Source organism: Selaginella moellendorffii, unplaced genomic scaffold, assembly GCF_000143415.4.
Source record: "Selaginella moellendorffii unplaced genomic scaffold, v1.0 SELMOscaffold_73, whole genome shotgun sequence".
Taxonomy (NCBI): Eukaryota; Viridiplantae; Streptophyta; class Lycopodiopsida; order Selaginellales; family Selaginellaceae; genus Selaginella; species Selaginella moellendorffii.
This window is the reverse complement of record NW_003314334.1, coordinates 746,632-757,705: the sequence shown is the minus strand read 5'-3', so window position 1 is coordinate 757,705 and position 11,074 is coordinate 746,632. Positions and strand designations below refer to the sequence as shown.

The 11,074-nt window shown below is 44.0% G+C and overlaps 2 long non-coding RNA genes across 13 annotated transcripts; one reads left to right on the top strand and one right to left on the bottom strand.

The window, feature by feature from the left end:
• The first annotated feature begins 1,343 nt into the window (after positions 1 to 1,343).
• LOC9649201 lies at positions 1,344 to 5,514 on the top strand. 12 transcript variants are annotated; one of them, XR_002990360.1, is made up of 21 exons: positions 1,344 to 1,506; positions 1,564 to 1,605; positions 1,677 to 1,888; positions 1,946 to 2,028; positions 2,080 to 2,209; positions 2,257 to 2,361; positions 2,440 to 2,500; positions 2,569 to 2,665; positions 2,712 to 2,796; positions 2,851 to 2,963; positions 3,029 to 3,092; positions 3,138 to 3,250; positions 3,297 to 3,700; positions 3,755 to 3,939; positions 3,995 to 4,316; positions 4,365 to 4,508; positions 4,587 to 4,688; positions 4,748 to 4,964; positions 5,049 to 5,129; positions 5,202 to 5,268; positions 5,319 to 5,514. It is a non-coding gene; the product is annotated as an uncharacterized LOC9649201 (long non-coding RNA). The 12 variants fall into 12 exon arrangements; XR_002990359.1 differs by lacking the exons at positions 5,202 to 5,268; positions 5,319 to 5,514 and having other exon boundaries at positions 3,995 to 4,117; positions 4,176 to 4,316; positions 5,049 to 5,133; XR_002990365.1 differs by lacking the exons at positions 5,202 to 5,268; positions 5,319 to 5,514 and having other exon boundaries at positions 4,748 to 4,779; positions 4,846 to 4,964; positions 5,049 to 5,133.
• A 4,809-nt stretch (positions 5,515 to 10,323) lies between these two features.
• On the bottom strand, positions 10,324 to 10,863 carry LOC9648900. The gene is made up of 4 exons (XR_002990384.1): positions 10,759 to 10,863; positions 10,610 to 10,708; positions 10,472 to 10,532; positions 10,324 to 10,403 (listed from the first exon to the last, which is right to left on the bottom strand). It is a non-coding gene; the product is annotated as an uncharacterized LOC9648900 (long non-coding RNA).
• Positions 10,864 to 11,074: the final 211 nt, after the last annotated feature.

The following is an 11,074-nucleotide window of genomic DNA, read 5'->3' as shown; positions in this document are numbered from 1 at the left end:
TCGCCGAGCATGAGATGGGGAGATGTGAGCCTGAGAGCGGGGAGGAAGGACTGCAGGGAGATAAGATGAGAAAGACAGTAATATATCCTCCGTACTCTTTCCCTCTGTTCCCCTGTCCATACGTGTTCAAGTTCACAAACAGCTACCTAAAGCTGAATTTCCCTTTAACATCGACATTTACCATGGGTTAGTGTTGAAGATCGATTGTGAGAACTTTGGAACGTCTGCATGAAGAAAAGCAAACGAATGAGGAACAAAAACTGATCGAGTTTTTCAAAATATCATTAGCTCGGTCCTCAAGAAAAACAAGGAAGAAAAAATAAATAAATCTTGACTCCATATTTCCTGGAAGCTAAGTTCTTCAGGGCAAACTTCGATGTTTAGGGGAAATTCATGTGAACTTTGTATAAAGATGCTTTTAAAACTGCATCCACTATGGACGTGGGAACAGAGGGAAAGAGTACGGAGGATATATTACTGTCTTTATCTCTGTGCAGTCCTTCCTCACCGTTCTCACGCTCACATCTCCCCATCCCATGCTCGCAAGTAGCTGGAGCTTTCCTTCGGATTCTTGCAAACTAAGCCAAGTATGTTGAGTTAAATAGACATTTATTCCTTTTTTATGCTTGTGCAGTATGTGAAGTCTAATTTAGTAACACTTAACAAAAAACAATATCAAAGTTGATTTTTTGCCATTGTGGCATCCAAAATATGCAACCTAGCTTGAATAAAGAAATCATAGGATATCCGATAAACCATGAGTGATTTGAGATGTATAAGCTTGCTAATGTACTAACTATTCTACTAACCAGCATACAGTTAATAACTCCAATAATAATTGGAAAAACACATTAGTAATTTCTATACAAATAATAAAACAGTCTAAGCTATGAAAATTTGATATTATAGATTTATAATTTATGCGTAGATTTATAAACTTGATTATTTCTAGTGACAATTCCAGTTAATTGTAATTTTATAGCTGCTTACATGTAGATAAGTGTATAGACAAGAGCTTCTAAAGTAATTTTAATAGCAAGCATCTTGCTCCGAGTTCCAATCCCAAGAAAAAAGTTTGATTTAGCTTATAAGCCCAGAAAAGATGTTTTGCCCTGTTTGATTATATAAATTATTTATTGTTGCCCTTCAAACGTATTTTGGAAAATAACAGTAAAATAGCGGAACTTATTAATTATTTGATTTGTGGAAGTGCGTTTGAACGGCAGTGGATCGTAAAGTTGGAGGTGGACATTCCGATCCGGCCGCTAACAGCTCTTGTTAGCCTAACCAGACGCGCTCTTACTGGCTTAACTAACCAGACGCTCAAAACCATGAGATTTTTACTTGTAAAGAGGGTTTTTGGTGGCATTGCCGGCGATACAGGTATGTTTTTCTCGTTCTCTCTTCTTCCTGTGAGAATGCTGGTGAAATGCGTCCCGAGCCAAAGATTCCTAGCTTTTCTGAAGAGCCCAAGAGTCCCCATTTGCTGCTCCACGAATCAAAGAGGTGTGGTTTTGGTTTTTGGTGCTAAGTTCTCTCTTTTCACCCGTATCTGGTCTCTAGGAACCAGATAAGATTCATTTGAGCGCTTTGCTTCTGGCGTGGGTACGTGGCTACCCGGTTTACCACTTTTGTTTCTCAAGCCATACAACTCGGCTTATGTTTTTCTTTGACAGGCATCACGTCTCTGCCCGAGCTCTTGAGCGAGTTTGGCCGGGATCTAGCGGAAATGAAACGATTTGTTGAGGACGACTGGAAGTTTAGCGGCTTTTTCTTTACAGAGACGAGGCAGCCATCGAGCTGTAAAAGACAGGGCTACGTCAGAAGGCTCAATTGCAAACTTCCGAGTCTTCATCATGGGTTTTTCATTGGCATTTGTATGGAAAAGGTAGCATCGCTTATTACGTTTCAGTGGGACTGACTTTATTGTTTTTTGAAAGCGCAGTCCGGGTTTACAGGAAACGATCAGACTTGTCTTTGTCTTGTCTCGAGAGTTTGGCGTCCAAGGAATTGGATTTAGAAAAAAAGGTAAAACTCTTGCATGGAGTATATTCGTGTCTACAAATGTTATCGCTACAGGAAGGCGGGCCTATACCCTCAGAAGCTAGGCTCGTGCGATAACACGGGCTATCAAAAAAAATATCGGAACTCACTATGTTCGACATTTGGATCTTGATGCTCCAACTCCAGGTTGCATCCCGAAGATCAGGTACTACGCTCTTACGGGTCTTCTTACGTGTATCGTATTTGTCGCAGAAACTGGAACATAATCTTTTAGAGATGTGCGGAATCTCATCCGAGCTGGAAGAAACGCAGAAGTGCAGGACCTGTGTCCAACAGGGATTACTCTTCGTTGCTCAGGTACATGAAACAAATGTTTCTAGAATTTCTTCAGCAAGCAGTGTTCTAAAACTTTCTTTGTTTTTCTTGTGATACTAGAGTAGAGAAGCCAACTTCAAAACAAGATAAAGCACTCGCGCTGCTCAAATCCAAGCTCCTGGTGATTCTCGAGCAAAAACCAGTTTCTTATTTTCTTGAATTAATGACACAGCTATCTTGCACTATCAGGCGTGGAGAGCTGGCTGCATGACTGCTCATTCCTTTAGACGCTACAGGGCTTGATGGAGGGAGGATACGGAAATGGGCTTGCTTTTGTGCTTCCGAGGTATGGGCTTGAACTTGTGTTTGAGTTTCCAAACAAGGTGTTCCAGAAAATAGCGTCAAGTGAAGGGGGGGAGATACGAGAGTCCCGTTTTTGCTGCAATGTAAACCACGTGTGTTGACGCCAACTGCGAGGTATTGTGCTGTGATTCTAATCTGAAAAAAAGCCAACGTGTTCGCTCTTGTAAGGTCATGGAGAGCTTTCTCACCGCCATCTTTTAAGCGCGATCGATTTATCTTCCACTTGTGCCGAGCCTGTTGCCTTGTGATTTTATCAACTTGTTTCAAAAGCTCTACTCTGGGTACACATTTTGTCTCATCATGACTTGGGAATCTGGTTGTGAGACGCAGCTGTTGTGTTGGACAGATGCACCTCGTGGTCTCTGATATGGCAGCGGTACTGGAAATGTAGACGACAGTTCTAACGTCAAGTACGTAGGCTTTGATCATTGTGCGTTAAGCTGAGTTTCTCTCAGGGCCACACAGGCATCCTCAAATGATTCGTTTCGCCGCACATCTGGTTCTGCGGAAGGATTGAAGGACAATACGGGGACAGGCTTGAATTGGCTGGAGATTGAATCCTGAGCACGTATGATCGATTTCACTTCCACTTATTGTTTATGTTATTCTTTTAGGTACGTGAGGTTTGTATTCACGCAACACAAGGAAGAGCTCGTTGGCCCTCATCCCTCTCAGATCTTTACGTGGATATGATGGAGCTGCGGCAGCCTCCCGTTGTATGGCAGAATTCCAACAGCGTTTGGTTTTCCGAGAGATCTCGCTAACGCCGCTATGGTGCAGTGTTGAGATTTCGGAAGGAAAAAGCAGAGCCATTAAAAAAAAGAACGTTGCTGCCTGTTTTTTTTTTTTTGTTTTTTTTTTCCCGGGACTTCGTTTTTTCAGCAAGAATACGTTTCTTGTGACGCACATTATCGAAGCTGGCTATCAACAATTGAGAACTGCATTTCACCTGAAGAAAGAGCAAGGTCCTTTGCTACTGCAAAACAAGCTCTTGACACAGCTACTGCTTTTCTTCACAGTAAGCTATCTTATTTTGCTTCTTCCTATTTTGTTTTCACATTTTCGTTTTCAGGTAGCGAATGAAAGTGGCTTCTCACCAACGATGAGGCCTTCCAATCCGTGGAACTATTTTCCACTGTCGTTTTATGGAGATCATCGGATCCTTGATTTGCTCCAGATCCTACAGTTTGCACTGCTCCGAACAGCGCATTGCATTTTTGCTCGGGAGAGTTGGCTTCCATTCAACGCAACTTAACGGTAAAGAGAACTTCTATCTGGCGTTTTTTGTAACCTTACGACTTGAGTGAAACAGGTGAATGTGGCTGTCAATCCTCAGAACAATATGTTACTGGATATAGAGCTCAAATGTGCGGCTCTTGAAGGGGAAGGCATTGAATCACTTGTAACAAGTGATGGTGGATTTTTGTCATTGAAGGTTTACTTTTCGCCCTGGACATCAGGATTAATTTCTTCTCTTTTTCCTTTTGTTGCAGGAGAACTTCCACATTTTCATCCTGAAGTTTTTCGAATGGATGCGTTTTCTATTCACTCGGATGGTGTACGCCGGGATGCTCCATTCGTGATTTATTTGCCGTCGTTGCTGCTTTCCAGAACTTGTGCTACGATGCATGGAGGTGCGTCAGGTTTAAATTGCAATTTCTTGCTCTGGAGCTTCGTTTCAGATTCGTGGCTGGCTTCCGGTCTTGAAATGACAGCAAGTGATAATCCTGACTGGTTGCGTCGGGAGCTCTTCAGGGACTGTTTAGCGGCAGTCAGCTAGAGGTATGTTTCTCAGGATGTATTTCAGGTTTGGGAAGCAATTTGGTGTAAGTGTTGTTTCATGATCTACATAGTTTGGTCCAGGCGCTAATGAGGCTGAATGCGCTTTTTCCACATTCCTGCAGGAAAGTACCGCGGAAATACTCATGGAGCTCCTCGTCCTTATGCCTCTAATCTAGCTGGTGCGGATCTTTACGTGCATATGATGGAGCACGGCAGAACGACAGGTACATAGTATCTTTGTTTGTCTAAATCAATCTAACCTCAGTGAGATGGTTTTCCTCAGGAATGCCATGCTACGTCCGTTACGGCTATTTGGTAATGTGATGCTTTTCTAGTTTCTTTGAGAAGTCTCGTGAACTCAAAACATCCGTTAATTGAAAGCTGAAGATACAGAGAGAGTGGAACTTACAGACAGGACATTCTGTGCACTAAATGGACTTTACTTCTCGAGCAGGTCTACCAGATTCGGATACAGTTGCGTGCTCTCTTGACAAACACAGGTATATCGTTGATAATGAAATACTGCTGTTGATTTCCTTGTCGTTCTTGGTCACTAACGTCACTACTTTCTGGACATCTTTCAGAGCTTAAAGAAGTAGTAGACTTACGAAACTGTACTTCTGCCTGAGGACTATCAGGCTTTCTTTTAAGGTTCTCGAGATCTGGTCAGTCTGCTGCCTCAAAGTTTGTGCTTATTTAATCCCAGCACTGTTCTTGCATCTTGTTCTTCTTCTTAGATCATTTCCTGCAATAGAAGAGAGCTTGCTGCGTTCCAGAACTTCTGGTGCGATTGCGATCATTCAGGTAGGCGTGTCATGACAATTCCTTGTACAGATTCGTGACAATCTGTTCAGTCGGGAGCTCGCAGGGACTGTTTCAGCGCAACTAGAGGTATTGTCACATTTTCCACAAGCTTCATAGATGTGCACAGAATGGAGGCTGGAGGCCGGAGAAAGCCACTGGATTTGTGAAAGCCTGAGCAAAAAGCTACATTCTTTTCTACGAAGCCACTCCAAGATATCAAAGAAGGACGCTCTTATTCTTTTTTGAGATCTTGGTCGGTTCTAGGACATATGAGGGTGTGTGTTCTTAAACGCGAAGATCTTGTGCCATTCTCCAAGACCTAATGGAGCTGCGAGGAGCAAGACGCGGTCTGGAGCTGCGGGGAGCAAGACGCGGTCGGCTTGGAGCTGTGGGCGTGATTGCATTTGGGCTCGTGGTCTGGATCCTCTGGAGCAAGATATACTTCCCCACACCGCCAGTGCCAGCATTCTTGGATCCGTTCCAGCATCAGGCACACAAGGTTCCTACAGACGCGATTCCTGCCGAGGAGATCACCAAATCACGAATCTTCTGGCTAGGATTTTTGTCAATGCTGTCTTCTCTAGTGGCTTCGATAGCGCTAGCAGCGTTTTGCCATGGAGTGGATCCAGCGCGCGGTGGTGTTCTGGGCGTGGATCCAGCGCGCGGTGGTGTTCTGGGCGATGGCGCGGCTCAAATTGGTGGCCAAGAGGCGACTAGGATCTTTGTGGATGTGGGAGACGCTGGCGTTGCAAATGTGCTGGAGGGAGACGCCGGTGGCATGCCGGAGGAAGACGCTGGTGTTGCAAATGTGCTGGAGGGAGCCGCCGCTGCCATGCCGGAGGGAGACGCTACCAACATCGTTGTGGATATGCCGGAGCAAGACGCTGCTGCTGGTCCAACTGAGGGAAACGCTGCTGCAGGTGAGCGAGACACTGGTGCACAGGACGAGTGCGAGGGTGAAGGAGATGTCCATCCAGGTGAAGATTTCACGGGGATCATTGTGACGGAGGGAGATGTGCCACGGGAGACAAGATTGTTGAGACGGCTCAGGGAGGAGATAGCGTGTCCATGGGAGACACACCTGCTGAGGGAGATGCTGGTGTGATGGCTCATGAGGGAGACCCTGGTGTGGCTGCTGCTGTGCCACTTGCGGGAGCTGGTGCTGTGCTACTTGCTGCTACTGGCGGCAATGCCCAGGCAGGTGATGCTCAAGCTCGAGGATCTTCAGGTGACGATATGCTGAGGTCGTTGTCCCCTCTCTTGGCTCTCCTGGCACTTTCCACCCTCAACGCGGTTGCTATGGTGGAGAAGTGGAACAGGGATCGCATAGACTACCACCACTTGGCTATCATGTCGGCCTTCGTCGCTGCATTCTCAGGTTTCTTCTGTGTGTTTGGGCTGCTTACGGTGATTGCCAAGCTGCCTGCTGGACGGGGACGAGGAGTCGCGATACTGTGTTCTTCGATGGTGCTCAGTCTTGCGTCTCCTGGGTTTTCGCTCGCGTTTCAGCACCAGCCGCCACGCATCTGGGTCACAGCGGGAATCTACGTCGTAGCATCAGCCTTTCCTCTTGGCCTGCGTGGAGTTCTTCGGCTTGGTTTCCCACGGTCATTTCTGTACTTCGGGTTCTCACTGTTTTCTCTTGTGTCAGCTTTGCTGTGGGGAATTTTCTCCCATTGGGAGACGGACTACGCCCATCTCACGGGAGCCGTTACAACTGGGTTTGCAAATGTAGCTTTCTTCGTTGCCTTCTTTCGCAAGAAATAGAAGATAGAAAGCAGCTCTTCTTGTATGTTTTTTTCTTGCTAAATGCACTCTAGTTTTTTTGTCTATGCAAGTGATTGAAAGCTGGCTAGACGAGGTGTCTTCAATGCCACGGCTGCGAGCAATTCCGAAGTACAATGAAGCTTTCTGCACTATTAGGTGTCCAACCGCGCAGAAAAACATCAAAGACTTGACAAGCCCCATGGACGAGCCTTTGATGCCAAGACTGTAGGACGAAATGCTTGAGCTCCATGTATGCCAATGCTCTTAGGCAAGTCTGAGCTGAGAGCTAGCAAGACAAACAAGAATAAGAGAACAACTAACATGTCTCCACTCGCAAGTAATTCTCAAAGCAATCGTATCCAGCAAATGCAGATGTCCAGTGTCTGAATTATCAACAAAGACACAAGAAAGTTATAAGAGTTTCTAGCAATAATTCTTTTACCTGCACTAACATCCATCAAATGGTGACTGGAGGATGCATCCATCCTCTAGCATTTCCTGGTAGTGTCAACCAGTGACCTGCAAAGATGGCTCACCACCTCTAACAAAGCCTCCACAATCTCTACGTACAGGAAAGCAAAGTTCTCTTTCAAGTATCATCACATCTTGGAGACCAACCGCTTCGGAAAATCCGTGTTGTATGTGTGACTGCAGAAAGAAGCCAAAACGTTTATGCCTTTACTCTTTGAGGAAGTACAAAGCAGTACCTGGCTCGCTCACATTGATTCCAACACCATTGACCTCGTACTGACAAGTGCCTGATGGAACACAATAAACTCGAGGTGAATCCATGATCAAAGCGAATAGCTCTCAGCCTCATCATCCACATCCTTTTCTTGTTATTTATAGGATTACATATTAGGGCTTGATAGGTTGGGTATGGAGATTACTAGTACGAGTGTTCCATTGTGGTGGTTCTTCTTACCTGTTTCAATTATTATGACTTGGGCAATTAGTTTTTATGTTTTCACCATCTATATCACATTTTATCCTCCAAAGTGGAATTGCCCAAATGGTGTTCTTTATTGTCAAAGAGACTGCAATGCACTAAGCCCTAGCTACCATTGGGGTTTTACATCATATTACGTGGCCTATGCAAAAATTGGGCCAAAATACTCTGCCATAAGATATTGGCAACTTGTTTGCTTCACTCGTCATGTATATATATTTCTATCAGTAGGCTATATTATTGGAGGTAATATTAGAACAGTTGTATAAAATGCTATTGCTAAACTGATTTTACAGTTATTATTGGAATCGTTACTCTCTTCCACTACAGGTGCTCTATGCTGGTTAGTATTTTTATTGGAGCAGCTAGTGCATTAGCCAGCACATATGTCTCTAATCGCTCCTGGTTTATTATTTGGCAAGTTTTGTCTGCAATAGCACATTCTTGTGCAGGAACATCAGCTGTAATGAGATGGTTCATGGAAACACCCTGTTTTATTAGTTGGAAAAGATGGCTTTTTCCAAATCATGGATTTGCCGACTGTCTGAGGGAAGATGACAATGTTATATGTGAAGTAATTGGTACATATCCTATAGGTTCTCTTTGTGTGCCAAGTTGCATACCTATCACTTTTGTGTGTAAACATTTATATCCAGACTGGAGGTGGGGAAATAGGATGGTGTGTGTCATGGACTCTATTGTTGTTGTGGTGTTAGTGGGGGAAATGTTAGGACGAGTTCTGATGAACAAAAGAAACAGTGGGAGAGTAGCAAATGTTTCCAATTAAGTTTGTAATATTAAAGTGATCAAGAGAACTTTGGGCTGGTTGAAACTAGAATTCATGTGCCACCACAGATAATGCGAGTATTCAGAGAGTGTGGATTTTTTAATATATAGCAGCATAGACTTCTGCGGTGACATTACGACTTTGCCAGTCATACACAAGAGAGAGAGAGAGAGAGAGAGAGAGAGAGAGAGAGAGAGAGAGAGAGAGAGAGAGAGAGAGAGAGAGAGTTTAGGGTTTAGAGTTGGAATATCAACTTAGACTGTTTCATTATGCTAATGTGTTTTTCCAATTATTATTAGAGTTATTATTACTCTCTTACATTGTATGCTGGTTAGTATTTTTATTGGAGTACATTAGCAAGCATATATGTCTCAAATATGGTTTATCATTTTGTCTGCAACAGCACATTCTTGTGAAGGAAGATCAGCCATAATGAGGTAGTTCATAGAAGCACCTTGTTTTCTTTTCCAAATCATAGGTTTGCAGGCGCCCAGGGGATGATCACAACAATATATGTGAAGTGATTGGTGGACATCCTATAGTTTCTTTATGCGAGCCAGGTTGCATACCTTGTGTAGACGTCTAGGGAAATAGGATGGTCTGCGTTGTGGACTATATTGCTGTTGTGGTGTTAATGAACAAAAGATATATTGCAATCCAATGAGCAATTGAACGAATTAAGCACTTTGAGCTACAATGTTCCCGATCGTCTTCTTTAATTCACACTTTCCTGACAAGCGCAGTTGCAGGGGATCGAACCCCAGTTGTCCGCGTCACACTATACTACAACTTAAGGAAAAGAAGGAATAAGCCTAAACTTGTGCCAACGATTAGCACCAATTCTGTGTTTTCGGATCCTCAAAGCGACACTTGAACAGTTTCTAGAGCTTTTTTCAAACAATAGTTTGTTGAGAATTTTGGTCCTGAACAAGCGAATCGATTTTCTTTCTGAGGGTAAACTTAAGAAAGTGCCGACTGAAGAACGCACCGCTTATAGGTCCCTCAAAAGAAAAAGAGAAAAAAGGCATTTGAAACACATAAAATCTTACGGGTGGAAGCTTGACAATAAGCACAGGGCATTCAGCGTGCTGTGCAGCATAGCCACTCACGCTTCCCAGGAACGTCCTGTCTAAATCCACGGTTTGATTGAAAACAAAGAGCCCATCCTATCATTATCCATACAAAAAATTTCCAAGAAAACATCTCTAGCTATGGATTTCCTAACTACAAGGAATGGAAACTAGAGCTTTTTGGCGATCCTTTTCACCATTCCGAGGCCTCGGCTTCCCAGTATTAACATTGTTGGAGGGAACTCGTTGACAGTCTCTAGCAGCTTTTCTCGGGCATCCCCTTTCTTGGATACAATCATGCAAGGTATCTGTTTTGTAGAAAAAGAAATCACGAGCTAGTCAAAAGTTTATCACAAAGTACCTTAACGGGACTCTCGTATCTCTCCCCTTCACTTGACCCTATTTTCTGGAACACCTTGTTTGGAAACACAAACACAAGTTCAAGTCCATACCTCGGAAGCACAAAAGCAAGCCCACTTCTATATCCTCCTTCCTCCATCAAGCTCTGTAGCGTCTAAAGCGCGCTCGTTGAATGAGCAGTCATGCAGCCAGCTCTCCACGCCTGATAATGAAAGATAGCTGTGTCATTAATTCAAGAAAATAAGCAACTGGTTTTTGCTCGAGAATCACCAGGAGCTTGGATTTGAGCAGCGCGAGTGCTTTATCTTGTTTTGAAGTTGGCTTCTCTCCTCTAGTATCACAAGAAAAACGAAGAAAGTTTTAGAACACTGCTTGCTTAAGATGTCTAGAAACATTTGTTTCATGTACCTGAGCAACGAAGAGCAATCCCTGTTGGACACAGGTCCTGCGCCTTTGCGTTTCTTCCAGCTAGATTCCGCACATCTCTAAAAGATTATGTTCCAGTTTCTGCGATAAATACGATACACGTAAGAAGAGGACCCGTAAGAGCGTAGTACCTGATCTTCGGGATGCAACCTGGAGTTGGAGCATCAGAATCCAAATGTCGAACATAGTGAGTTCCGATATGTTTTTGATAGCCCGTGTTATCGAACGAGCTTCTGAGTGCATAGGCCCGCCTTCCTGTAGTGATAACATTTGTAGACACGGATATACTCCATGCAAGAGTTTTACCTTCTTTTCTAAATCCAATTCCTTGGACGCCAGACTCTCGAGACAAGACGAAGACAAGTTTGAGCAGTCTCATCGTTTCTTGTAAAGCCGGACTGCGCTTTCAAAAAGCAATAAAGTCAGTCCCGTTGAAACGTAAGAAGC